The sequence below is a fragment of the Hyperolius riggenbachi genome, chromosome 8 (genome assembly GCF_040937935.1).
Source record: "Hyperolius riggenbachi isolate aHypRig1 chromosome 8, aHypRig1.pri, whole genome shotgun sequence".
NCBI classification, from domain to species: domain Eukaryota; kingdom Metazoa; phylum Chordata; class Amphibia; order Anura; family Hyperoliidae; genus Hyperolius; species Hyperolius riggenbachi.
The window spans coordinates 267,849,551-267,875,468 of record NC_090653.1 but is presented as its reverse complement, the minus strand read 5'-3'; positions in this window follow the sequence as shown (position 1 = coordinate 267,875,468).

The following is a 25,918-nucleotide window of genomic DNA, read 5'->3' as shown; positions in this document are numbered from 1 at the left end:
TCTTCCGTCTTCCGTCTTCCATCTTGCGTCTTCCGTCTTGCGTCTTCCATCGTCCGTCTTGCGTCTTCCGCCTTCAGTCTTCTGTCTTGAGTCTTCCATCTTGTGTCTTCCCCCTTCCGTCTTGCGACTTGTGTCTTGCGTCTTCCGTCTTGTGTCTTCCCCCTTCCGTCTTGCGACTTGTGTCTTGCGTCTTCCGTCTTGCATCTTCCGTCTTCCGTCTTGCGTCTTCCGTCGTGCGTCTTGAGTCTTCCGCCTTCAGTCTTCCGTCTTGCGTCTTTCGCCTTGCGTCTTCCGCCTTCAGTCTTCTGTCTTGCGTCTTCCGTCTAGCGTCTTCTGTCTTCCGTCTTGCGTCTTCCGTCTTGCATCTTCCTTCTTCCGTCTTGCATCTTCCATCTTCCGTCTTGCGTCTTCCATCTTCCGTCTTGCGTCTTCCGCCTTCAGTCTTCTGTCTTGCGTCTTCCATCTTGTGTCTTCCCCCTTCCGTCTTGCGACTTGTGTCTTCCGTCTTCTGTCTTGCGTCTTCTGCCTTCAGTCTTCCGTTTTGCGTTTTCTGTCTTGCGTCTTCCGCCTTGCGTCTTCCGTCTTGCGTCTTCCGCCTTCCATCTTCAGTCTTCTGTCTTCCATCTTGCGCCTTCAGTCTTGCGTCTTCCGTCTTCCTTCCATCTTCTGTCTTCCGTCTTGCGTCTTCCGCTTTCCGTCTTCCGCATTCCGTCTTGCATCTTCCGCCTTCTATCTTCAGTCTTGCATCTTCCGCCTTCTATCTTCAGTCTTCGTCTTGCGTCTTCCGCCTTCTGTCTTGCGTCTTCCGTCTTGCGTCTTCCGCCTTTAGTCTTGCGTCTTGCGTCTTCCGCCTTCCATCTTCCGTCTTGCGTCTAACGTCTTGTGTCTTCCGTCTTGCGTCTTCCGTCCTCCGTTTTGCGTCGTCTGTCTTGCGTCTTCCGCCTTCAGGCGGAAGACGCAAGACACAAGTCGCAAGACGGAAGCTGGAAGACAAAAGAAGGAAGACGCAAGACGGAAGACTAAAGGCGGAAGACGCAAGACAGAAGACGGAAGATGGAAGATGCAAGACGGAAGACGCAAGATGGAAGATGGAAGACGCAAGACAGAAGACGCAAGACTGAAGGCGGAAGACTCAAGACGCAAGACGGAAGATGGAAGATGCAAGACGGAAGATGGAAGACGCAAGACGGAAGACGCAAGACGGAAGACTGAAGGCGGATGATGGAAGACGGAAGATGGAAGACGTAAGACAGAAGACGAAAGACTGAAGGCGGAAGACACAAGACGGAAGACACAAGACTGAAGGTGGAAGACGCAAGACAGAAAACGCAAGACTGAAGGCGGAAGATGCAAGACGAAGACTGAAGATAGAAGGCGGAAGATGGAAGGCGGAAGACGCAAGACGGAAGACTGAAGATGTAAAGAAGACGGAAGACGCAAGACTGAAGGCGCAAGACGGAAGACTGAAGATGGAAGGCGGAAGACGCAAGACGGAAGACGCAAGACTGAGGGCGGAAGACGCAAGATGGAAGACGCAAGACGGAAGACGCTAGACGGAAGGTGGAAGACGCAAGACGGAAGACTGAAGGCGGAAGATGGAAGGCGGAAGACGGAAGACGGAAGACTGAAGGCAGAAGATGGAAGACGCAAGACGGAAGAAGGAAGATGCAAGACGGAAGATGCAAGACAGAAGATGGAAGACAGAAGACGCTAGACGCAAGACGCAAGACAGAAGACTGAAGGCGGAAGACGCAAGACGGAAGACGGAAGACGCAAGACGGAAGACGCAAGATGGAAGACGGAAGATAGAAGACGCAAGTCTTCCACCTTCCGTCTTGCGTCTTCCGTCCTCCGTCTTGCGTCTTCTGTCTTGCGTCTTCCGCCTTCAGTCTTCCGTCTTCCGCCTTCCATCTTCCGCCTTCAGTCTTCCGTCTTGCGTCTTCCACCTTCCGTCTTGCGTCCTCCGTCTTGCGTCTTCCATCTTGCGTCTTCCATCTTCCGTCTTCCATCTTGCGTCTTCCGTCTTGCGTCTTCCGTCTTCAGTCTTCCGTCTTGCGTCTTCCGCCTTCAGTCTTCTGTCTTGCGTCTAGCGTCTTCTGTCTTCCATCTTCTGTCTTGCATCTTCCGTCTTGCATCTTCCTTCTTCCGTCTTGCGTCTTCCATCTTCTGCCTTCAGTCTTCCGTCTTCCGTCTTCCGCCTTCCATCTTCCGCCTTCAGTCTTCCGTCTTGCGTCTTCCACCTTCCGTCTAGCGTCTTCCGTCTTGCGTCTTCCATCTTGCGTCTTCCGCCCTCAGTCTTGCGTCTTCCGTCTTGCGTCTTCCGCCTTCCATCTTCAGTCTTCCGTCTTGCGCCTTCAGTCTTGCGTCTTCCGTCTTCTTTACATCTTCTGTCTTCCGTCTTGCATCTTCCGTCCTCCGTCTTGCGTCTTCCGTCTTCTGTCTTGCGTCTTCCGCGTTCAGTCTTCCGCCTTCCGTCTTGCGTCTTCCGTCTTGCGTTTTCCGTCCTCCGTCTTGCGTCTTCCGTCTTGCGTCTTCTGTCTTGCGTCTTCCGCCTTCCATCTTCCGCCTTCAGTCTTCCGTCTTGCGTCTTCCACCTTGCGTCTTCCGTCTTGCGTCTTCCATCTTGCGTCTTCCGCCCTCAGTCTTCCTTCTTGCATCTTCCGCCTTCCATCTTCAGTCTTCCATCTTGCGCCTTCAGTCTTGCGTCTTCCATCTCCCTTCCATCTTCTGTCTTCCGTCTTGCGCCTTCCGTCTTCCGCCTTCCGTCTTGCATCTTCTGCCTTCTATCTTCAGTCTTCGGCTTGCGTCTTCCGCCTTCTGTCTTGCGTCTTCCGTCTTCCGTCTTGCGTCTTCCGCCTTCAGTCTTGCGTCTTCCTTCCAACTTCAGTCTTCCGTCTTGCGTCTTCCGCCTTCCGTCTTGCGTCTTCCGCCTTCCGTCTTCTGTCTTCCTTCTTCCGTCTTGCGTCTTCCATCTTCCGTCTTCCGCCTTTAGTCTTCCGTCTTCCGCCTTCCATCTTCCGCCTTCCATCTTCCACCTTCAGTCTTCCGTCTTGCGTCTTCCACCTTCCGTCTAGCGTCTTCCGTCTTGCGTCTTCCATCTTGTGTCTTCCGCTCTCAGTCTTGCGTCTTCCGCCTTCCATCTTCAGTCTTCCGTCTTGCGCCTTCAGTCTTGCGTCTTCCGTCTTCCTTACATCTTCTGTCTTCCGTCTTGCGTCTACCGCCTTCCGTCTTCCGCCTACTGTCTTGCATCTTCCGCCTTCTGTCTTCAGTCTTCGTCTTGCATCTTCCGCCTTCAATCTTGCGTCTTCCGTCTTGCGTCTTCCACCTTCAGTCTTGTGTCTTCCGTCTTACGTCTTCCGCCTTCAGTCTTTCGTCTTGTGTCTTCTGTCTTACGTCTTCCATCTTCCGTCTTCCATCATCCGCCTTCAGTCTTCCGTCTTGCGTCTTCCATCTTCTGTCTTGCATCTTCCATCTTCCGTCTTGCGTCTTGAGTCTTCCGCCTTCAGTCTTGCGTCTTCTGTCTTGAGTTTTCCATCTTCCATCTTGCGTCTTCTGTCTTGCGTCTTCCATCTTCCCTCTTCTGTCTTGCGTCTTCCGCCTTTATTCTTCCGTCTTGTGTCTTCCTTCTTGTGTCTTCCCACTTCCGTCTTGCGACTTGTGTCTTGCGTCTTCCGCCTTCAGTCTTCCGTCTTGCATCTTCCGTCTTCCGTCTTGCGTCTTCCGTCGTGCGTCTTGAGTCTTCCGCCTTCAGTCTTCTGTCTTGCGTCTTTCACCTTCAGTCTTCTGTCTTGCGTCTTCCGTCTAGCGTCTTCTGTCTTCCATCTTCCGTCTTGCGTCTTCCGTCTTGCATCTTCCTTCTTCCGTCTTGCGTCTTCCATCTTGCGTCTTCCATCTTCCGTCTTGCGTCTTCCATCTTCCGTCTTGCGTCTTCCGCCTTCAGTCTTCCGTCTTCCGTCTTGCGTCTTCCGCCTTCAGTCTTCCGTTTTGCGTTTTCTGTCTTGCATCTTCCGCCCTTGCGTCTTCCGTCTTGCGTCTTCCGCCTTCCATCTTCAGTCTTCAGTCTTCCGTCTTGCGTCTTCCGCCTTCCGTCTTCCGCCTTCCGTCTTGCATCTTCCGCCTTCTATCTTCAGTCTTCGTCTTGCGTCTTCCGCCTTCTGTCTTGCGTCTTCTGTCTTCTGTCTTGCGTCTTCCGCCTTCAGTCTTGCGTCTTCCTTCCAACTTCAGTCTTGCGTCTTGCGTCTTCCGTCTTGCGTCTTCCACCTTCCATCTTCAGTCCTCAGTCTTCCATCTTGCGTCTTCCGCCTTCCGTCTTCCGCCTTCAGTCTTCCGTCTTGCGTCTTCCGTCTTGCATCTTCCTTCTTCCGTCTTGCGTCTTCCATCTTGCGTCTTCCATCTTGCGTCTTCCATCTTCCGTCTTGCGTCTTCCGCCTTCAGTCTTCCGTCTTCCGTCTTGCGTCTTCCGCCTTCAGTCTTCCGTTTTGCGTTTTCTGTCTTGCATCTTCCGCCTTGCGTTTTCCGTCTTGCGTCTTCCGCCTTCCATCTTCAGTCTTCAGTCTTCCAACTTCCGTCTTGCACCTTCAGTCTTGCGTCTTCCGTCTTGCGTCTTTCGCCTTCCGTCTTACGCCTTCCGTCTTGCATCTTCCGCCTTCTATCTTCAGTCTTCGTCTTGTGTCTTCCGCCTTCTGTCTTGCGTCTTCTGTCTTCCGTCTTGCGTCTTCCGCCTTCAGTCTTGCGTCTTCCTTCCAACTTCAGTCTTGCGTCTTGCGTCTTCCGTCTTTCGTCTTCCGCCTTCCATCTTCAGTCCTCAGTCTTCCATCTTGCGTCTTCCGCCTTCCATCTTCCGTCTTGTGTCTTCCGTCTTGCGTCTTCCGTCCTCCGTCTTGCGTCTTCCGTCTTCTGTCTTGCGTCTTCCGCCTTCAGTCTTCCGCCTTCCGTCTTGCGTCTTCCGTCTTGCGTTTTCCGTCCTCCGTCTTCCGTCTTGCGTCTTTTGTCTTGCGTCTTCCGCCTTCAGTCTTCCGCCTTCCATCTTCCGCCTTCAGTCTTCCGTCTTGCGTCTTCCACCTTCCGTCTTGCGTCTTCCGTCTTGCGTCTTCCATCTTGCGTCTTCCGCCCTCAGTCTTCCGTCTTGCGTCTTCCGCCTTCCATCTTCAGTCTTCCATCTTGCGCCTTCAGTCTTGCGTCTTCCGTCTTCCTTACATCTTCTGTCTTCCGTCTTGCGTCTTCCGCCTTCCGTCTTCCGCCTTCCGTCTTGCATCTTCCGCCTTCTATCTTCAGTCTTCGTCTTGCGTCTTCCGCCTTCAGTCTTGCGTCTTCCGTCTTCCGCCTTCCGTCTTCCGCCTTCCGTCTTGCATCTTCCGCCTTCTATCTTCAGTCTTCGTCTTGCGTCTTCTGTCTTCCGTCTTGCGTCTTCCGCCTTCAGTCTTGCGTCTTCCTTCCAACTTCAGTCTTGCGTCTTCCGTCTTGCGTCTTCCGCCTTCCATCTTCAGTCCTCAGTCTTCCATCTTGCGTCTTCCGCCTTCCGCCTTCCGCCTTCAGTCTTCCATCTTCCGTCTTGCGTCTTCCGTCTTGCATCTTCCTTCTTCCGTCTTGTGTCTTCCATCTTGCGTCTTCCATCTTGCGTCTTCCATCTTCTGTCTTGCGTCTTCCATCTTCCGTCTTGCGTCTTACGCCTTCAGTCTTCCGTCTTCCGTCTTGCGTCTTCCGCCTTCAGTCTTCCGTTTTTGCGTTTTCTGTCTTGCATCTTCCGCCTTGCGTTTTCCGTCTTGCGTCTTCCGCCTTCCATCTTCAGTCTTCAGTCTTCCAACTTCCGTCTTGCGCCTTCAGTCTTGCGTCTTCCGTCTTCCGCCTTCCGTCTTGCATCTTCCGCCTTCTATCTTCAGTCTTCGTCTTGCGTCTTCCGCCTTCTGTCTTGCGTCTTCTGTCTTCCGTCTTGCGTCTTCCGCCTTCCATCTTCAGTCCTCAGTCTTCCATCTTGCATCTTCCCCCTTCTATCTTCCGTCTTGTGTCTTCCGTCTTGCGTCTTCCGTCCTCCGTCTTGCGTCTTCCGTCTTCTGTCTTGCGTCTTCTGCCTTCAGTCTTCCGCCTTCCGTCTTGCGTCTTCCGTCTTGCGTTTTCCGTCCTCCGTCTTGCGTTTTCCGTCTTGCGTCTTCTGTCTTGCGTCTTCCGCCTTCAGTCTTCCGCCTTCCATCTTCCGCCTTCAGTCTTCCGTCTTGCGTCTTCCACCTTCCGTCTTGCGTCTTCCGTCTTGCGTCTTCCATCTTGCGTCTTCCGCCCTCAGTCTTCCGTCTTGCGTCTTCCGCCTTCCATCTTCAGTCTTCCATCTTGCGCCTTCAGTCTTGCGTCTTCCGTCTTCCTTACATCTTCTGTCTTCCGTCTTGCGTCTTCCGCCTTCCGTCTTGCATCTTCCGCCTTCTATCTTCAGTCTTCGTCTTGCGTCTTCCGCCTTCAGTCTTGCGTCTTCCGTCTTGCATCTTCCGCCTTCTATCTTCAGTCTTCGTCTTGCGTCTTCTGTCTTCCGTCTTGCGTCTTCCGCCTTCAGTCTTGCGCCTTCCTTCCAACTTTAGTCTTGCGTCTTGCGTCTTCCGTCTTGCGTCTTCCGCCTTCCATCTTCAGTCCTCAGTCTTCCATCTTGCGTCTTCCGCCTTCCGTCTTCCGCCTTGCGTCTTCCGTCTTGCATCTTCCTTCTTCCGTCTTGCGTCTTCCATCTTCCGTCTTGCGTCTTCCATCTTCCGTCTTGCGTCTTCCGCCTTCAGTCTTCCGTCTTGCGTCTTCCGCCTTCAGTCTTCCGTCTTGCGTCTTCCACCTTCAGTCTTGCGTCTTCCTTCCAACTTTAGTCTTGCGTCTTGCGTCTTCCGTCTTGCGTCTTCCGCCTTCCATCTTCAGTCCTCAGTCTTCCATCTTGCGTCTTCCGCCTTCCGTCTTCCGCCTTGCGTCTTCCGTCTTGCATCTTCCTTCTTCCGTCTTGCGTCTTCCATCTTGCGTCTTCCATCTTCCGTCTTGCGTCTTCCATCTTCCGTCTTGCGTCTTCCGCCTTCAGTCTTCCGTCTTGCGTCTTCCGCCTTCAGTCTTCCGTTTTGCGTTTTCTGTCTTGCATCTTCCGCCTTGCGTCTTCCGCCTTCCATCTTCAGTCTTCAGTCTTCCGTCTTCCGCCTTCAGTCTTGCGTCTTCCGTCTTGCGTCTTCCGTCTTCCGCCTTCCGTCTTGCATCTTCCGCCTTCTATCTTCAGTCTTCGTCTTGCGTCTTCCGCCTTCTGTCTTGCGTCTTCTGTCTTCCGTCTTGCGTCTTCCGCCTTCAGTCTTGTGTCTTCCTTCCAACTTCAGTCTTGCGTCTTGCGTCTTCCGTCTTGCGTCTTCCGCCTTCCATCTTCAGTCCTCAGTCTTCCATCTTGCGTCTTCCGCCTTGCGTCTTCCGCCTTCAGTCTTCCATCTTCCGTCTTGTGTCTTCCGTCTTGTGTCTTCCGTCCTCCGTCTTGCGTCTTCCGTCTTCTGTCTTCCGCCTTCAGTCTTCCGCCTTCCGTCTTGCGTCTTCCGTCTTGCGTTTTCCATCCTCCGTCTTGCGTCTTCCGTCTTCTGTCTTGTGTCTTCCGCCTGCAGTCTTCCGCCTTCCATCTTCCGCCTTCAGTCTTCCGTCTTGCGTCTTCCACCTTCCGTCTTGCGTCTTCTGTCTTGCATCTTTCATCTTGCGTCTTCCACCCTCAGTCGTCCGTCTTGCGTCTTCCGCCTTCCATCTTCAGTCTTCCATCTTGCGCCTTCAGTCTTGCGTCTTCCGTCTTCCTTACATCTTCTGTCTTCCGTCTTGCATCTTCCGCCTTCTATCTTCAGTCTTCGTCTTGCGTCTTCCGCCTTCAGTCTTGCGTCTTCCGTCTTGCGTCTTCCACCTTCAGTCTTGTGTCTTCCATCTTGCGTCTTCCGCCTTCAGTCTTTCGTCTTGCGTCTTCCGTCTTCCATCTTCCGCCTTCAGTCTTCCGTCTTGCGTCTTCCGTCTTGCGTCTTCCATCTTCCGTCTTGCGTCTTCCATCTTCCGTCTTGCTTCTTGAGTCTTCCGCCTTCAGTCTTGCGTCTTCCGTCTTCCGTCTTCCATCTTGCGTCTTCCGTCTTGCGTCTTCCATCGTCCGTCTTGCGTCTTCCGCCTTCAGTCTTCTGTCTTGAGTCTTCCATCTTGTGTCTTCCCCCTTCCGTCTTGCGACTTGTGTCTTGCGTCTTCCGTCTTGTGTCTTCCCACTTCCGTCTTGCGACTTGTGTCTTGCGTCTTCCGTCTTGCATCTTCCGTCTTCCGTCTTGCGTCTTCCGTCGTGCGTCTTGAGTCTTCCGCCTTCAGTCTTCCGTCTTGCGTCTTTCGCCTTGCGTCTTCCGCCTTCAGTCTTCTGTCTTGCGTCTTCCGTCTAGCGTCTTCTGTCTTCCGTCTTGCGTCTTCCGTCTTGCATCTTCCTTCTTCCGTCTTGCATCTTCCATCTTCCGTCTTGCGTCTTCCATCTTCCGTCTTGCGTCTTCCGCCTTCAGTCTTCTGTCTTGCGTCTTCCATCTTGTGTCTTCCCCCTTCCGTCTTGCGACTTGTGTCTTCCGTCTTCTGTCTTGCGTCTTCTGCCTTCAGTCTTCCGTTTTGCGTTTTCTGTCTTGCGTCTTCCGCCTTGCGTCTTCCGTCTTGCGTCTTCCGCCTTCCATCTTCAGTCTTCTGTCTTCCATCTTGCGCCTTCAGTCTTGCGTCTTCCGTCTTCCTTCCATCTTCTGTCTTCCGTCTTGCGTCTTCCGCTTTCCGTCTTCCGCATTCCGTCTTGCATCTTCCGCCTTCTATCTTCAGTCTTGCATCTTCCGCCTTCTATCTTCAGTCTTCGTCTTGCGTCTTCCGCCTTCTGTCTTGCGTCTTCCGTCTTGCGTCTTCCGCCTTTAGTCTTGCGTCTTGCGTCTTCCGCCTTCCATCTTCCGTCTTGCGTCTAACGTCTTGTGTCTTCCGTCTTGCGTCTTCCGTCCTCCGTTTTGCGTCGTCTGTCTTGCGTCTTCCGCCTTCAGGCGGAAGACGCAAGACACAAGTCGCAAGACGGAAGCTGGAAGACAAAAGAAGGAAGACGCAAGACGGAAGACTAAAGGCGGAAGACGCAAGACAGAAGACGGAAGATGGAAGATGCAAGACGGAAGACGCAAGATGGAAGATGGAAGACGCAAGACAGAAGACGCAAGACTGAAGGCGGAAGACTCAAGACGCAAGACGGAAGATGGAAGATGCAAGACGGAAGATGGAAGACGCAAGACGGAAGACGCAAGACGGAAGACTGAAGGCGGATGATGGAAGACGGAAGATGGAAGACGTAAGACAGAAGACGAAAGACTGAAGGCGGAAGACACAAGACGGAAGACACAAGACTGAAGGTGGAAGACGCAAGACAGAAAACGCAAGACTGAAGGCGGAAGATGCAAGACGAAGACTGAAGATAGAAGGCGGAAGATGGAAGGCGGAAGACGCAAGACGGAAGACTGAAGATGTAAAGAAGACGGAAGACGCAAGACTGAAGGCGCAAGACGGAAGACTGAAGATGGAAGGCGGAAGACGCAAGACGGAAGACGCAAGACTGAGGGCGGAAGACGCAAGATGGAAGACGCAAGACGGAAGACGCTAGACGGAAGGTGGAAGACGCAAGACGGAAGACTGAAGGCGGAAGATGGAAGGCGGAAGACGGAAGACGGAAGACTGAAGGCAGAAGATGGAAGACGCAAGACGGAAGAAGGAAGATGCAAGACGGAAGATGCAAGACAGAAGATGGAAGACAGAAGACGCTAGACGCAAGACGCAAGACAGAAGACTGAAGGCGGAAGACGCAAGACGGAAGACGGAAGACGCAAGACGGAAGACGCAAGATGGAAGACGGAAGATAGAAGACGCAAGTCTTCCACCTTCCGTCTTGCGTCTTCCGTCCTCCGTCTTGCGTCTTCTGTCTTGCGTCTTCCGCCTTCAGTCTTCCGTCTTCCGCCTTCCATCTTCCGCCTTCAGTCTTCCGTCTTGCGTCTTCCACCTTCCGTCTTGCGTCCTCCGTCTTGCGTCTTCCATCTTGCGTCTTCCATCTTCCGTCTTCCATCTTGCGTCTTCCGTCTTGCGTCTTCCGTCTTCAGTCTTCCGTCTTGCGTCTTCCGCCTTCAGTCTTCTGTCTTGCGTCTTGCGTCTAGCGTCTTCTGTCTTCCATCTTCTGTCTTGCATCTTCCGTCTTGCATCTTCCTTCTTCCGTCTTGCGTCTTCCATCTTCTGCCTTCAGTCTTCCGTCTTCCGTCTTCCGCCTTCCATCTTCCGCCTTCAGTCTTCCGTCTTGCGTCTTCCACCTTCCGTCTAGCGTCTTCCGTCTTGCGTCTTCCATCTTGCGTCTTCCGCCCTCAGTCTTGCGTCTTCCGTCTTGCGTCTTCCGCCTTCCATCTTCAGTCTTCCGTCTTGCGCCTTCAGTCTTGCGTCTTCCGTCTTCTTTACATCTTCTGTCTTCCGTCTTGCGTCTTCCGCCTTCCATCTTCCACCTTCTATCTTCAGTCTTCGTCTTGCATCTTCCGCCTTCAGTCTTGCGTTTTCTGTCTTGCGTCTTCCACCTTCAGTCTTGTGTCTTCCGTCTTGCGTCTTCCGCCTTCAGTCTTTCGTCTTCTGTCTTACGTCTTCCATCTTCCGTCTTCCATCATCCGCCTTCAGTCTTCCGTCTTGCGTCTTCCGTCTTGCGTCTTCCATCTTCCGTCTTGCATCTTCCATCTTCCGTCTTGCGTCTTGAGTCTTCCGCCTTCAGTCTTGCGTCTTCTGTCTTGCGTCTTCCATCTTCCATCTTGCGTCTTCCGTCTTGCATCTTCCATCTTCCGTCTTCTGTCTTGCGTCTTCCGCCTTTAGTCTTCCGTCTTGCGTCTTCCTTCTTTTGTCTTCCAGCTTCCGTCTTGCGACTTGTGTCTTGCGTCTTCCGCCTTCAGTGTTCCGTCTTGCATCTTCCGTCTTGCGTCTTCCGTCGTGCGTCTTGAGTCTTCCGCCTTCAGTCTTCCGTCTTTCACCTTCAGTCTTCTGTCTTGCGTCTTGCGTCTTCCGTCTAGCGTCTTGTGTCTTCCATCTTCCGTCTTGCGTCTTCCGTCTTGCATCTTCCTTCTTCCGTCTTGCGTCTTCCATCTTCCGTCTTGCGTCTTCCGCCTTCAGTCTTCCGTCTTGCGTCTTCCGCCTTCAGTCTTCCGTTTTGCGTTTTCTGTCTTGCATCTTCCGCCTTGCGTCTTCCGTCTTGCGTCTTCCACCTTCCATCTTCAGTCTTCTGTCTTGCGCCTTCAGTCTTGCGTCTTCCGTCTTGCGTCTTCCGCCTTCCGTCTTGCATCTTCCGCCTTCTATCTTCAGTCTTCGTCTTGTGTCTTCCGCCTTCTGTCTTGCGTCTTCTGTCTTCCGTCTTGCGTCTTCCGCCTTCAGTCTTGCGTCTTCCTTCCAACTTCAGTCTTGCGTCTTGCGTCTTCCGTCTTGCGTCTTCCGCCTTCCATCTTCAGTCCTCAGTCTTCCATCTTGCGTCTTCCGCCTTCCGCCTTCCGTCTTCCGCCTTCAGTCTTCCATCTTCCGTCTTGCGTCTTCCGTCTTGCATCTTCCTTCTTCCGTCTTGCGTCTTCCATCTTGCGTCTTCCATCTTGTGTCTTCCATCTTCCGTCTTGCGTCTTCCATCTTCCGTCTTGCGTCTTACGCCTTAAGTCTTCCGTCTTCCGTCTTGCGTCTTCCGCCTTCAGTCTTCCGTTTTGCGTTTTCTGTCTTGCATCTTCCGCCTTGCGTTTTCCGTCTTGCGTCTTCCGCCTTCCATCTTCAGTCTTCAGTCTTCCAACATCCGTCTTGCGCCTTCAGTCTTGCGTCTTCCGTCTTCCGCCTTCCGTCTTCCGCCTTCCGTCTTGCATCTTCCGCCTTCTATCTTCAGTCCTCGTCTTGCGTCTTCCGCCTTCTGTCTTGCGTCTTCTGTCTTCCGGCTTGCGTCTTCCGCCTTCATTCTTGCGTCTTCCTTCCAACTTCAGTCTTGCGTCTTCCGTCTTGCGTCTTCCGCCTTCCGTCTTCCGCCGTCAGTCTTCCGTCTTGCGTCTTCCGTCTTGCGTCTTCTGTCTTGTGTATTCCGCCTTCCATCTTGCGTCCTCCGCCTTCCGTCTTGCGTCTTCCACCTTCCGTCTTGCGTCTTCCGTCTTGCGTCTTCTGTCTTGCGTCTTCCGCCTTCCGTCTTGCGTCTTCCGCCTTCCGTCTTGCGTCTTGCGTCTTCCGCCTTCCGTCTTCCGCTTTCCGTCTTGCGTCTTCCGCCTTCCGTCTTGCGTCTTCCGCCTTCCGTCTTGCGTCTTCCGTCTTGCGTCTTCCGTCTTGCGTCTTCTGCCTTCTGTCTTGCGTCTTCCGCCTTCCGTCTTGCGTCTTCTGCCTTCCGTCTTGCGTCTTCCGCCTTGCGTCTTCCGTCTTGCGTCTTCCGCCTTCCGTCTTGCGTCTTCCGCCTTCCGTCTTGCGTCTTCCGTCTTGCGTCTTCCGCCTTCCGTCTTGCGTCTTCCGTCTTGCGTCTTCCGCCTTCAATCTTGCGTCTTCCGCCTTCTGTCTTGCGTCTTCCGCCTTCCGTCTTGCGTCTTCCGCCTTCCGTCTTGCGTCTTCCGCCTTCCGTCTTGCGTCTTCCGTCTTGCGTCTTCTGTCTTGCGTCTTCCGCCTTCCGTCTTGCGTCTTCCGCCTTCCGTCTTGCGTCTTCCGCCTTCCATCTTCCGTCTTGCGTCTTCCGTCTTCAGTCTTCCGTCTTGCGTCTTCCGCCTTCAGTCTTCTGTCTTGCGTCTTGCGTCTAGCGTCTTCTGTCTTCCATCTTCTGTCTTGCATCTTCCGTCTTGCATCTTGCGTCTTCCGTCTAGCGTCTTCTGTCTTCCATCTTCCGTCTTGCGTCTTCCGTCTTGCATCTTCCTTCTTCCGTCTTGCGTCTTCCATCTTGCGTCTTCCATCTTCCGTCTTGCGTCTTCCATCTTCCGTCTTGCGTCTTCCGCCTTCAGTCTTCCGTCTTGCGTCTTCCGCCTTCAGTCTTCCGTTTTGCGTTTTCTGTCTTGCATCTTCCGCCCTTGCGTCTTCCGTCTTGCGTCTTCCGCCTTCCATCTTCAGTCCTCAGTCTTCCATCTTGCGTCTTCCGCCTTCCGCCTTCCGTCTTCCGCCTTCAGTCTTCCATCTTCCGTCTTGCGTCTTCCGTCTTGCATCTTCCTTCTTCCGTCTTGCGTCTTCCATCTTGCGTCTTCCATCTTGCGTCTTCCATCTTCCGTCTTGCGTCTTCCATCTTCCGTCTTGCGTCTTACGCCTTAAGTCTTCCGTCTTCCGTCTTGCGTCTTCCGCCTTCAGTCTTCCGTTTTGCGTTTTCTGTCTTGCATCTTCCGCCTTGCGTTTTCCATCTTGCGTCTTCCGCCTTCCATCTTCAGTCTTCAGTCTTCCAACATCCGTCTTGCGCCTTCAGTCTTGCGTCTTCCGCCTTCCGTCTTCCGCCTTCCGTCTTGCATCTTCCGCCTTCTATCTTCAGTCCTCGTCTTGCGTCTTCCGCCTTCTGTCTTGCGTCTTCTGTCTTCCGTCTTGCGTCTTCCGCCTTCATTCTTGCGTCTTCCTTCCAACTTCAGTCTTGCGTCTTCCGTCTTGCGTCTTCCGCCTTCCGTCTTCCGCCGTCAGTCTTCCGTCTTGCGTCTTCCGTCTTGCGTCTTCTGTCTTGTGTATTCCGCCTTCCATCTTGCGTCCTCCGCCTTCCGTCTTGCGTCTTCCACCTTCCGTCTTGCGTCTTCCGTCTTGCGTCTTCTGTCTTGCGTCTTCCGCCTTCCGTCTTGCGTCTTCCGCCTTCCGTCTTGCGTCTTCCGCCTTCCGTCTTGCGTCTTCCGCCTTCCGTCTTCCGCCTTGCGTCTTCCGTCTTGCGTCTTCCGCCTTCCGTCTTGCGTCTTCCGCCTTCCGTCTTCCGCTTTCCGTCTTGCGTCTTCCGCCTTCCGTCTTGCGTCTTCCGCCTTCCGTCTTGCGTCTTCCGTCTTGCGTCTTCCGTCTTGCGTCTTCTGCCTTCTGTCTTGCGTCTTCCGCCTTCCGTCTTGCGTCTTCTGCCTTCCGTCTTGCGTCTTCCGCCTTGCGTCTTCCGTCTTGCGTCTTCCGCCTTCCGTCTTGCGTCTTCCGCCTTCCGTCTTGCGTCTTCCGTCTTGCGTCTTCCGCCTTCCGTCTTGTGTCTTCCGTCTTGCGTCTTCCGCCTTCAGTCTTGCGTCTTCCGCCTTCTGTCTTGCGTCTTCCGCCTTCCGTCTTGCGTCTTCCGCCTTCCGTCTTGCGTCTTCCGCCTTCCGTCTTGCGTCTTCCGTCTTGCGTCTTCTGTCTTGCGTCTTCCGCCTTCCGTCTTGCGTCTTCCGCCTTCCGTCTTGCGTCTTCCGCCTTCCGTCTTGCGTCTTCCGTCTTGTGTCTTCAGTCTTGCGTCTTCCGCCTTCAGTCTTCCTTCTTCCGTCTTGCGTCTTCCGACTTGCATCTTCCTTCTTCCGTCTTGCGTCTTCCATCTTGCGTCTTCCATCTTGCGTCTTCCATCTTCCGTCTTGCGTCTTCCATCTTCCGTCTTGCGTCTTACGCCTTCAGTCTTCCGTCTTCCGTCTTGCGTCTTCCGCCTTCAGTCTTCCGTTTTGCGTTTTCTGTCTTGCATCTTCCGCCTTGCGTTTTCCGTCTTGCGTCTTCCGCCTTCCATCTTCAGTCTTCAGTCTTCCAACATCCGTCTTGCGCCTTCAGTCTTGCGTCTTCCGTCTTCCGCCTTCCGTCTTGCATCTTCCGCCTTCTATCTTCAGTCCTCGTCTTGCGTCTTCCGCCTTCTGTCTTGCGTCTTCTGTCTTCCGTCTTGCGTCTTCCGCCTTCATTCTTGCGTCTTCCTTCCAACTTCAGTCTTGCGTCTTCCGTCTTGCGTCTTCCGCCTTCCGTCTTCCGCCGTCAGTCTTCCGTCTTGCGTCTTCCGTCTTCTGTCTTGTGTATTCCGCCTTCCATCTTGCGTCCTCCGCCTTCCGTCTTGCGTCTTCCACCTTCCGTCTTGCGTCTTCCGTCTTGCGTCTTCTGTCTTGCGTCTTCCGCCTTCCGTCTTGCGTCTTCCGCCTTCCGTCTTGCGTCTTCCGCCTTCCGTCTTGCGTCTTCCGCCTTCATTCTTGCGTCTTCCTTCCAACTTCAGTCTTGCGTCTTCCGTCTTGCGTCTTCCGCCTTCCGTCTTCCGCCGTCAGTCTTCCGTCTTGCGTCTTCCGTCTTGCGTCTTCTGTCTTGTGTATTCCGCCTTCCATCTTGCGTCCTCCGCCTTCCGTCTTGCGTCTTCCACCTTCAGTCTTGCGTCTTCCGTCTTGCGTCTTCCGTCTTCCGCCTTCCGTCTTGCATCTTCCGCCTTCTATCTTCAGTCTTCGTCTTGCGTCTTCCGCCTTCTGTCTTGCGTCTTCTGTCTTCCGTCTTGCGTCTTCCGCCTTCAGTCTTGTGTCTTCCTTCCAACTTCAGTCTTGCGTCTTGCGTCTTGCGTCTTCCGCCTTCCATCTTCAGTCCTCAGTCTTCCATCTTGCGTCTTCCGCCTTGCGTCTTCCGCCTTCAGTCTTCCATCTTCCGTCTTGTGTCTTCCGTCTTGTGTCTTCCGTCCTCCGTCTTGCGTCTTCCGTCTTCTGTCTTGCGTCTTCCGCCTTCAGTCTTCCGCCTTCCGTCTTGCGTCTTCCGTCTTGCGTTTTCCATCCTCCGTCTTGCGTCTTCCGTCTTGCGTCTTCTGTCTTGTGTCTTCCGCCTGCAGTCTTCCGCCTTCCATCTTCCGCCTTCAGTCTTCCGTCTTGCGTCTTCCACCTTCCGTCTTGCGTCTTCTGTCTTGCATCTTTCATCTTGCGTCTTCCACCCTCAGTCGTCCGTCTTGCGTCTTCCGCCTTCCATCTTCAGTCTTCCATCTTGCGCCTTCAGTCTTGCGTCTTCCGTCTTCCTTACATCTTCTGTCTTCCGTCTTGCATCTTCCGCCTTCTATCTTCAGTCTTCGTCTTGCGTCTTCCGCCTTCAGTCTTGCGTCTTCCGTCTTGCGTCTTCCACCTTCAGTCTTGTGTCTTCCATCTTGCGTCTTCCGCCTTCAGTCTTTCGTCTTGCGTCTTCCGTCTTCCATCTTCCGCCTTCAGTCTTCCGTCTTGCGTCTTCCGTCTTGCGTCTTCCATCTTCCGTCTTGCGTCTTCCATCTTCCGTCTTGCTTCTTGAGTCTTCCGCCTTCAGTCTTGCGTCTTCCGTCTTCCGTCTTCCATCTTGCGTCTTCCGTCTTGCGTCTTCCATCGTCCGTCTTGCGTCTTCCGCCTTCAGTCTTCTGTCTTGAGTCTTCCATCTTGTGTCTTCCCCCTTCCGTCTTGCGACTTGTGTCTTGCGTCTTCCGTCTTGTGTCTTCCCCCTTCCGTCTTGCGACTTGTGTCTTGCGTCTTCCGTCTTGCATCTTCCGTCTTGCGTCTTCCGTCGTGCGTCTTGAGTCTTCCGCCTTCAGTCTTCCGTCTTGCGTCTTTCGCCTTGCGTCTTCCGCCTTCAGTCTTCTGTCTTGCGTCTTCCGTCTAGCGTCTTCTGTCTTCCGTCTTGCGTCTTCCGTCTTGCATCTTCCTTCTTCCGTCTTGCATCTTCCATCTTCCGTCTTGCGTCTTCCATCTTCCGTCTTGCGTCTTCCGCCTTCAGTCTTCTGTCTTGCGTCTTCCATCTTGTGTCTTCCCCCTTCCGTCTTGCGACTTGTGTCTTCCGTCTTCTGTCTTGCGTCTTCTGCCTTCAGTCTTCCGTTTTGCGTTTTCTGTCTTGCGTCTTCCGCCTTGCGTCTTCCGTCTTGCGTCTTCCGCCTTCCATCTTCAGTCTTCTGTCTTCCATCTTGCGCCTTCAGTCTTGCGTCTTCCGTCTTCCTTCCATCTTCTGTCTTCCGTCTTGCGTCTTCCGCTTTCCGTCTTCCGCATTCCGTCTTGCATCTTCCGCCTTCTATCTTCAGTCTTCGTCTTGCGTCTTCCGCCTTCTGACTTGCGTCTTCCGTCTTGCGTCTTCCGCCTTTAGTCTTGCGTCTTGCGTCTTCCGCCTTCCATCTTCCGTCTTGCGTCTAACGTCTTGTGTCTTCCGTCTTGCGTCTTCCGTCCTCCGTTTTGCGTCGTCTGTCTTGCGTCTTCCGCCTTCAGTCTTCCACCTTCCGTCTTGCGTCTTCCGTCCTCCGTCTTGCGTCTTCTGTCTTGCGTCTTCCGCCTTCAGTCTTCCGTCTTCCGCCTTCCATCTTCCGCCTTCAGTCTTCCGTCTTGCGTCTTCCACCTTCCGTCTTGCGTCCTCCGTCTTGCGTCTTCCATCTTGCGTCTTCCATCTTCCGTCTTCCATCTTGCGTCTTCCGTCTTGCGTCTTCCGTCTTCAGTCTTCCGTCTTGCGTCTTCCGCCTTCAGTCTTCTGTCTTGCGTCTTGCGTCTAGCGTCTTCTGTCTTCCATCTTCTGTCTTGCATCTTCCGTCTTGCATCTTCCTTCTTCCGTCTTGCGTCTTCCATCTTCTGCCTTCAGTCTTCCGTCTTCCGTCTTCCGCCTTCCATCTTCCGCCTTCAGTCTTCCGTCTTGCGTCTTCCACCTTCCGTCTAGCGTCTTCCGTCTTGCGTCTTCCATCTTGCGTCTTCCGCCCTCAGTCTTGCGTCTTCCGTCTTGCGTCTTCCGCCTTCCATCTTCAGTCTTCCGTCTTGCGCCTTCAGTCTTGCGTCTTCCGTCTTCTTTACATCTTCTGTCTTCCGTCTTGCGTCTTCCGCCTTCCATCTTCCGCCTTCTATCTTCAGTCTTCGTCTTGCATCTTCCGCCTTCAGTCTTGCGTTTTCTGTCTTGCGTCTTCCACCTTCAGTCTTGTGTCTTCCGTCTTGCGTCTTCCGCCTTCAGTCTTTCGTCTTCTGTCTTACGTCTTCCATCTTCCGTCTTCCATCATCCGCCTTCAGTCTTCCGTCTTGCGTCTTCCGTCTTGCGTCTTCCATCTTCCGTCTTGCATCTTCCATCTTCCGTCTTGCGTCTTGAGTCTTCCGCCTTCAGTCTTGCGTCTTCTGTCTTGCGTCTTCCATCTTCCATCTTGCGTCTTCCGTCTTGCATCTTCCATCTTCCGTCTTCTGTCTTGCGTCTTCCGCCTTTAGTCTTCCGTCTTGCGTCTTCCTTCTTTTGTCTTCCCCCTTCCGTCTTGCGACTTGTGTCTTGCGTCTTCCGCCTTCAGTGTTCCGTCTTGCATCTTCCGTCTTGCGTCTTCCGTCGTGCGTCTTGAGTCTTCCGCCTTCAGTCTTCCGTCTTTCACCTTCAGTCTTCTGTCTTGCGTCTTGCGTCTTCCGTCTAGCGTCTTGTGTCTTCCATCTTCCGTCTTGCGTCTTCCGTCTTGCATCTTCCTTCTTCCGTCTTGCGTCTTCCATCTTCCGTCTTGCGTCTTCCGCCTTCAGTCTTCCGTCTTGCGTCTTCCGCCTTCAGTCTTCCGTTTTGCGTTTTCTGTCTTGCATCTTCCGCCTTGCGTCTTCCGTCTTGCGTCTTCCACCTTCCATCTTCAGTCTTCTGTCTTGCGCCTTCAGTCTTGCGTCTTCCGTCTTGCGTCTTCCGCCTTCCGTCTTGCATCTTCCGCCTTCTATCTTCAGTCTTCGTCTTGTGTCTTCCGCCTTCTGTCTTGCGTCTTCTGTCTTCCGTCTTGCGTCTTCCGCCTTCAGTCTTGCGTCTTCCTTCCAACTTCAGTCTTGCGTCTTGCGTCTTCCGTCTTGCGTCTTCCGCCTTCCATCTTCAGTCCTCAGTCTTCCATCTTGCGTCTTCCGCCTTCCGCCTTCCGTCTTCCGCCTTCAGTCTTCCATCTTCCGTCTTGCGTCTTCCGTCTTGCATCTTCCTTCTTCCGTCTTGCGTCTTCCATCTTGCGTCTTCCATCTTGCGTCTTCCATCTTCCGTCTTGCGTCTTCCGTCTTCCGTCTTGCGTCTTCCGCCTTCAGTCTTCCGTTTTGCGTTTTCTGTCTTGCATCTTCCGCCTTGCGTTTTCCGTCTTGCGTCTTCCGCCTTCCATCTTCAGTCTTCAGTCTTCCAACATCCGTCTTGCGCCTTCAGTCTTGCGTCTTCCGTCTTCCGCCTTCCGTCTTCCGCCTTCCGTCTTGCATCTTCCGCCTTCTATCTTCAGTCCTCGTCTTGCGTCTTCCGCCTTCTGTCTTGCGTCTTCTGTCTTCCGTCTTGCGTCTTCCGCCTTCATTCTTGCGTCTTCCTTCCAACTTCAGTCTTGCGTCTTCCGTCTTGCGTCTTCCGCCTTCCGTCTTCCGCCGTCAGTCTTCCGTCTTGCGTCTTCCGTCTTGCGTCTTCTGTCTTGTGTATTCCGCCTTCCATCTTGCGTCCTCCGCCTTCCGTCTTGCGTCTTCCACCTTCCGTCTTGCGTCTTCCGTCTTGCGTCTTCTGTCTTGCGTCTTCCGCCTTCCGTCTTGCGTCTTCCGCCTTCCGTCTTGCGTCTTGCGTCTTCCGCCTTCCGTCTTGCGTCTTCCGCCTTCCGTCTTGCGTCTTCCGCCTTCCGTCTTGCGTCTTCCGCCTTGCGTCTTCCGTCTTGCGTCTTCCGCCTTCCGTCTTGCGTCTTCCGCCTTCCGTCTTCCGCTTTCCGTCTTGCGTCTTCCGCCTTCCGTCTTGCGTCTTCCGCCTTCCGTCTTGCGTCTTCCGCCTTCCGTCTTGCGTCTTCCGTCTTGCGTCTTCCGTCTTGCGTCTTCTGCCTTCTGTCTTGCGTCTTCCGCCTTCCGTCTTGCGTCTTCTGCCTTCCGTCTTGCGTCTTCCGCCTTGCGTCTTCCGTCTTGCGTCTTCCGCCTTCCGTCTTGCGTCTTCCGCCTTCCGTCTTGCGTCTTCCGTCTTGCGTCTTCCGCCTTCCGTCTTGCGTCTTCCGCCTTCAGTCTTGCGTCTTCCGCCTTCTGTCTTGCGTCTTCCGCCTTCCGTCTTGCGTCTTCCGTCTTGCGTCTTCTGTCTTGCGTCTTCCGCCTTCCGTCTTGCGTCTTCCGCCTTGCGTCTTCCGCCTTCCGTCTTGCGTCTTCCGTCTTGTGTCTTCAGTCTTGCGTCTTCCGCCTTTAGTCTTCCATCTTCCGTCTTGCGTCTTCCGTCTTGCATCTTCCTTCTTCCGTCTTGCGTCTTCCATCTTGCGTCTTCCATCTTGCGTCTTCCATCTTCCGTCTTGCGTCTTCCATCTTCCGTCTTGCGTCTTACGCCTTCAGTCTTCCGTCTTCCGTCTTGCGTCTTCCGCCTTCAGTCTTCCGTTTTGCGTTTTCTGTCTTGCATCTTCCGCCTTGCGTTTTCCGTCTTGCGTCTTCCGCCTTCCATCTTCAGTCTTCAGTCTTCCAACATCCGTCTTGCGCCTTCAGTCTTGCGTCTTCCGCCTTCCGTCTTGCATCTTCCGCCTTCTATCTTCAGTCCTTGTCTTGCGTCTTCCGCCTTCTGTCTTGCGTCTTCTGTCTTCCGTCTTGCGTCTTCCGCCTTCATTCTTGCGTCTTCCTTCCAACTTCAGTCTTGCGTCTTCCGTCTTGCGTCTTCCGCCTTCCGTCTTCCGCCGTCAGTCTTCCGTCTTGCGTCTTCCGTCTTGCGTCTTCTGTCTTGTGTATTCCGCCTTCCATCTTGCGTCCTCCGCCTTCCGTCTTGCGTCTTCCACCTTCCGTCTTGCGTCTTCCGTCTTGCGTCTTCTGTCTTGCGTCTTCCGCTTTCCGTCTTGCGTCTTCCGCCTTCCGTCTTGCGTCTTCCGCCTTCCGTCTTGCGTCTTCCGCCTTCCGTCTTGCGTCTTGCGTCTTCCGCCTTCCGTCTTGCGTCTTCCGCCTTCCGTCTTGCGTCTTCCGCCTTCCGTCTTGCGTCTTCCGCCTTGCGTCTTCCGTCTTGCGTCTTCCGCCTTCCGTCTTGCGTCTTCCGCCTTCCGTCTTCCGCTTTCCGTCTTGCGTCTTCCGCCTTCCGTCTTGCGTCTTCCGCCTTCCGTCTTGCGTCTTCCGCCTTCCGTCTTGCGTCTTCCGCCTTCCGTCTTCCGTCTTGCGTCTTCCGCCTTCCGTCTTGCGTCTTCCGCCTTCTGTCTTGCGTCTTCCGCCTTCCGTCTTGCGTCTTCCGCCTTCCGTCTTGCGTCTTCCGTCTTGCGTCTTCCGTCTTCCGCCTTCCGTCTTGCGTCTTCACCTTCAGTCTTCTGTCTTGCGTCTTCCGTCTAGCGTCTTGTGTCTTCCATCTTCCGTCTTGCGTCTTCCGTCTTGCATCTTCCTTCTTCCGTCTTGCGTCTTCCATCTTCCGTCTTGCGTCTTCCGCCTTCAGTCTTCCGTCTTGCGTCTTCCGCCTTCAGTCTTCCGTTTTGCGTTTTCTGTCTTGCATCTTCCGCCTTGCGTCTTCCGTCTTGCGTCTTCCACCTTCCATCTTCAGTCTTCTGTCTTGCGCCTTCAGTCTTGCGTCTTCCGTCTTGCGTCTTCCGCCTTCCGTCTTGCATCTTCCGCCTTCTATCTTCAGTCTTCGTCTTGTGTCTTCCGCCTTCTGTCTTGCGTCTTCTGTCTTCCGTCTTGCGTCTTCCGCCTTCAGTCTTGCGTCTTCCTTCCAACTTCAGTCTTGCGTCTTCCGTCTTGCGTCTTCCGCCTTCCATCTTCAGTCCTCAGTCTTCCATCTTGCGTCTTCCGCCTTCCGCCTTCCGTCTTCCGCCTTCAGTCTTCCATCTTCCGTCTTGCGTCTTCCGTCTTGCATCTTCCTTCTTCCGTCTTGCGTCTTCCATCTTGCGTCTTCCATCTTGCGTCTTCCATCTTCCGTCTTGCGTCTTCCATCTTCCGTCTTGCGTCTTACGCCTTAAGTCTTCCGTCTTCCGTCTTGCGTCTTCCGCCTTCAGTCTTCCGTTTTGCGTTTTCTGTCTTGCATCTTCCGCCTTGCGTTTTCCGTCTTGCGTCTTCCGCCTTCCATCTTCAGTCTTCAGTCTTCCAACATCCGTCTTGCGCCTTCAGTCTTGCGTCTTCCGCCTTCCGTCTTCCGCCTTCCGTCTTGCATCTTCCGCCTTCTATCTTCAGTCCTCGTCTTGCGTCTTCCGCCTTCTGTCTTGCGTCTTCTGTCTTCCGTCTTGCGTCTTCCGCCTTCATTCTTGCGTCTTCCTTCCAACTTCAGTCTTGCGTCTTCCGTCTTGCGTCTTCCGCCTTCCGTCTTCCGCCGTCAGTCTTCCGTCTTGCGTCTTCCGTCTTGCGTCTTCTGTCTTGTGTATTCCGCCTTCCATCTTGCGTCCTCCGCCTTCCGTCTTGCGTCTTCCACCTTCCGTCTTGCGTCTTCCGTCTTGCGTCTTCTGTCTTGCGTCTTCCGCCTTCCGTCTTGCGTCTTCCGCCTTCCGTCTTGCGTCTTCCGCCTTCCGTCTTGCGTCTTCCGTCTTCCGCCTTCCGTCTTGCGTCTTCCGCCTTCGTCTCCTGCCTTCCGTCTTGCGTCTTGCGTCTTCCGCCTTGCGTCTTCCGCCTTCCGTCTTGCGTCTTCCGTCTTGCGTCTTGCGTCTTCCGCCTTCCGTCTTGCGTCTTCCGTCTTGCGTCTTCCGTCTTGCGTCTTCTGCCTTCTGTCTTGCGTCTTCCGCCTTCCGTCTTGCGTCTTCTGCCTTCCGTCTTGCGTCTTCCGCCTTGCGTCTTCCGTCTTGCGTCTTCCGCCTTCCGTCTTGCGTCTTCCGCCTTCCGTCTTGCGTCTTCCGTCTTGCGTCTTCCGCCTTCCGTCTTGCGTCTTCCGTCTTGCGTCTTCCGCCTTCAGTCTTGCGTCTTCCGCCTTCTGTCTTGCGTCTTCCGCCTTCCGTCTTGCGTCTTCCGCCTTCCGTCTTGCGTCTTCCGCCTTCCGTCTTGCGTCTTCCGTCTTGCGTCTTCTGTCTTGCGTCTTCCGCCTTCCGTCTTGCGTCTTCCGCCTTCCGTCTTGCGTCTTCCGCCTTCCGTCTTGCGTCTTCCGTCTTGTGTCTTCAGTCTTGCGTCTTCCGCCTTCAGTCTTCCATCTTCCGTCTTGCGTCTTCCGTCTTGCATCTTCCTTCTTCCGTCTTGCGTCTTCCATCTTGCGTCTTCCATCTTGCGTCTTCCATCTTCCGTCTTGCGTCTTCCATCTTCCGTCTTGCGTCTTACGCCTTCAGTCTTCCGTCTTCCGTCTTGCGTCTTCCGCCTTCAGTCTTCCGTTTTGCGTTTTCTGTCTTGCATCTTCCGCCTTGCGTTTTCCGTCTTGCGTCTTCCGCCTTCCATCTTCAGTCTTCAGTCTTCCAACATCCGTCTTGCGCCTTCAGTCTTGCGTCTTCCGTCTTCCGCCTTCCGTCTTGCATCTTCCGCCTTCTATCTTCAGTCCTCGTCTTGCGTCTTCCGCCTTCTGTCTTGCGTCTTCTGTCTTCCGTCTTGCGTCTTCCGCCTTCATTCTTGCGTCTTCCTTCCAACTTCAGTCTTGCGTCTTCCGTCTTGCGTCTTCCGCCTTCCGTCTTCCGCCGTCAGTCTTCCGTCTTGCGTCTTCCGTCTTGCGTCTTCTGTCTTGTGTATTCCGCCTTCCATCTTGCGTCCTCCGCCTTCCGTCTTGCGTCTTCCACCTTCCGTCTTGCGTCTTCCGTCTTGCGTCTTCTGTCTTGCGTCTTCCGCCTTCCGTCTTGCGTCTTCCGCCTTCCGTCTTGCGTCTTCCGCCTTCCGTCTTGCGTCTTCCGCCTTCCGTCTTGCGTCTTCCGCCTTGCGTCTTCCGTCTTGCGTCTTCCGCCTTCCGTCTTGCGTCTTCCGCCTTCCGTCTTCCGCTTTCCGTCTTGCGTCTTGCGTCTTCCGCCTTCCGTCTTGCGTCTTCCGCCTTCCGTCTTGCGTCTTCCGCCTTGCGTCTTCCGTCTTGCGTCTTCCGCCTTCCGTCTTGCGTCTTCCGCCTTCCGTCTTGCGTCTTCCGTCTTGCGTCTTCCGCCTTCCGTCTTGCGTCTTCCGTCTTGCGTCTTCCGCCTTCAGTCTTGCGTCTTCCGCCTTCTGTCTTGCGTCTTCCGCCTTCCGTCTTGCGTCTTCCGCCTTCCGTCTTGCGTCTTCCGCCTTCCGTCTTGCGTCTTCCGTCTTGCGTCTTCTGTCTTGCGTCTTGCGTCTTCTGTCTTGCGTCTTCCGCCTTCCGCCTTGCGTCTTCCGCCTTCCGTCTTGCGTCTTCCGCCTTCCGTCTTGCGTCTTCCGTCTTGTGTCTTCAGTCTTGCGTCTTCCGCCTTCCGTCTTGCGTCTTCCGCCTTCCGTCTTGCGTCTTCCGCCTTCCGTCTTGCGTCTTCCATCTTCCGCCTTCCGTCTTGCGTCTTCCGCCTTCGTCTTCCGCCTTCTGTCTTGCGTCTTGCGTCTTCCGCCTTGCGTCTTCCGCCTTCCGTCTTGCGTCTTCCGTCTTGCGTCTTCCGTCTTCCGCCTTCCGTCTTGCGTCTTCCGCCTTCCGTCTTGCGTCTTCCGTCTTGCGTCTTCCGTCTTCCGCCTTGCGTCTTCCGTCTTCCGCCTTGCGTCTTGCGTCTTCCGCCTTCCGTCTTGCGTCTTCCGTCTTCCGTCTTGTGTCTTCTGTCTTACGTCTTCTGCCTTCCGTTTTGCGTCTTCCGCCTTCCATCTTGCGTCTTCCGTCTTGCGTCTTCCGTCTTGCGTCTTCCGCCTTCCTTCTTGCGTCTTCCGCCTTCCGTCTTGCGTCTTCCGCCTTGCGTCTTGCGTCTTCCGTCTTGCGTCTTCCGTCTTGCGTCTTCCGCCTTCCGTATTGCGTCTTCCGCCTTCCGTCTTGCGTCTTCCGCCTTCCGTCTTCCGTCTTGCGTCTTCCGTCTTGCGTCTTCCGCCTTCCGTCTTGCGTCTTCCGCCTTCCGTCTTGCGTCTTCCGTCTTGCGTCTTCCGTCTTCCGCCTTCCGTCTTGCGTCTTCCGCCTTCCGTCTTGCGTCTTCCGCCTTCCGTCTTGCGTCTTCCGCTTTCCGTCTTGCGTCTTCCGCCTTCCGTCTTGCGTCTTCCGTCTTGTGTCTTCAGTCTTGCGTCTTCCGCCTTCCGTCTTGCGTCTTCCGCCTTCCGTCTTGCGTCTTCCGCCTTCCGTCTTGCGTCTTCCGCCTTCCGTCTTGCGTCTTCCGCTTTCCGTCTTGCGTCTTCCGCCTTCCGTCTTGCGTCTTCCGTCTTGTGTCTTCAGTCTTGCGTCTTCCGCCTTCCGTCTTGCGTCTTGTGTCTTCAGTCTTGCGTCTTCCGCCTTCCGTCTTGCGTCTTCCGCCTTGCGTCTTCCGCCTTCCGTCTTGCGTCTTCCGCCTTGCGTCTTCCGTCTTCCGCCTTCCATCTTGCGTCTTCCGCCTTCCGTCTTGCGTCTTCCGTCTTGCGTCTTCCGTCTTGCGTCTTCCCTCTTCCGTCTTGCGTCTTCCGCCTTCCGCCTTCCGTCTTGCGTCTTCCGCCTTCCGTCTTGCGCCTTCCGCCTTGCGTCTTCCGCCTTCCGTCTTGCGTCTTCCGTCTTGCGTCTTCCACCTTCCGTCTTGCGTCTTCCGCCTTCCGTCTTGCGTCTTCCGCCTTCCGTCTTCCGCTTTCCGTCTTGCGTCTTCCGCCTTCCGTCTTGCGTCTTCCGCCTTCCGTCTTGCGTCTTCCGTCTTGCGTCTTCCGCCTTCCGTCTTGCGTCTTCCGCCTTGCGTCTTCCGCCTTCCGTCTTGCGTCTTCCGCCTTCCGTCTTGCGTCTTCCGTCTTGCGTCTTCCGCCTTCCGTCTTGCGTCTTCTGCCTTCCGTCTTGCGTCTTCCGCCTTCCGTCTTGCGTCTTCCGTCTTGCGTCTTCCGTCTTGCATCCTTTGCCTTCCGTCTTGCGCCTTCCGCCTTGCGTCTTCCGCCTTCCGTCTTGCGTCTTCCGTCTTGCGTCTTCCGTCTTGCGTCTTCTGTCTTGCGTCTTCCGCCTTCCGTCTTGCGTCCTCCGCCTTCCATCTTGCGTCTTCCGCCTTCCGTCTTGCGTCTTCCGTCTTCCGCCTTCCGTCTTGCGTCTTCCGCCTTCCGTCTTGCGTCTTGCGTCTTCCGTCTTGCGTCTTCCGCCTTCCGTCTTGCGTCTTCCGTCTTTCGTCTTCTGTCATGCGTCTTCCGCCTTCCCTCTTGCG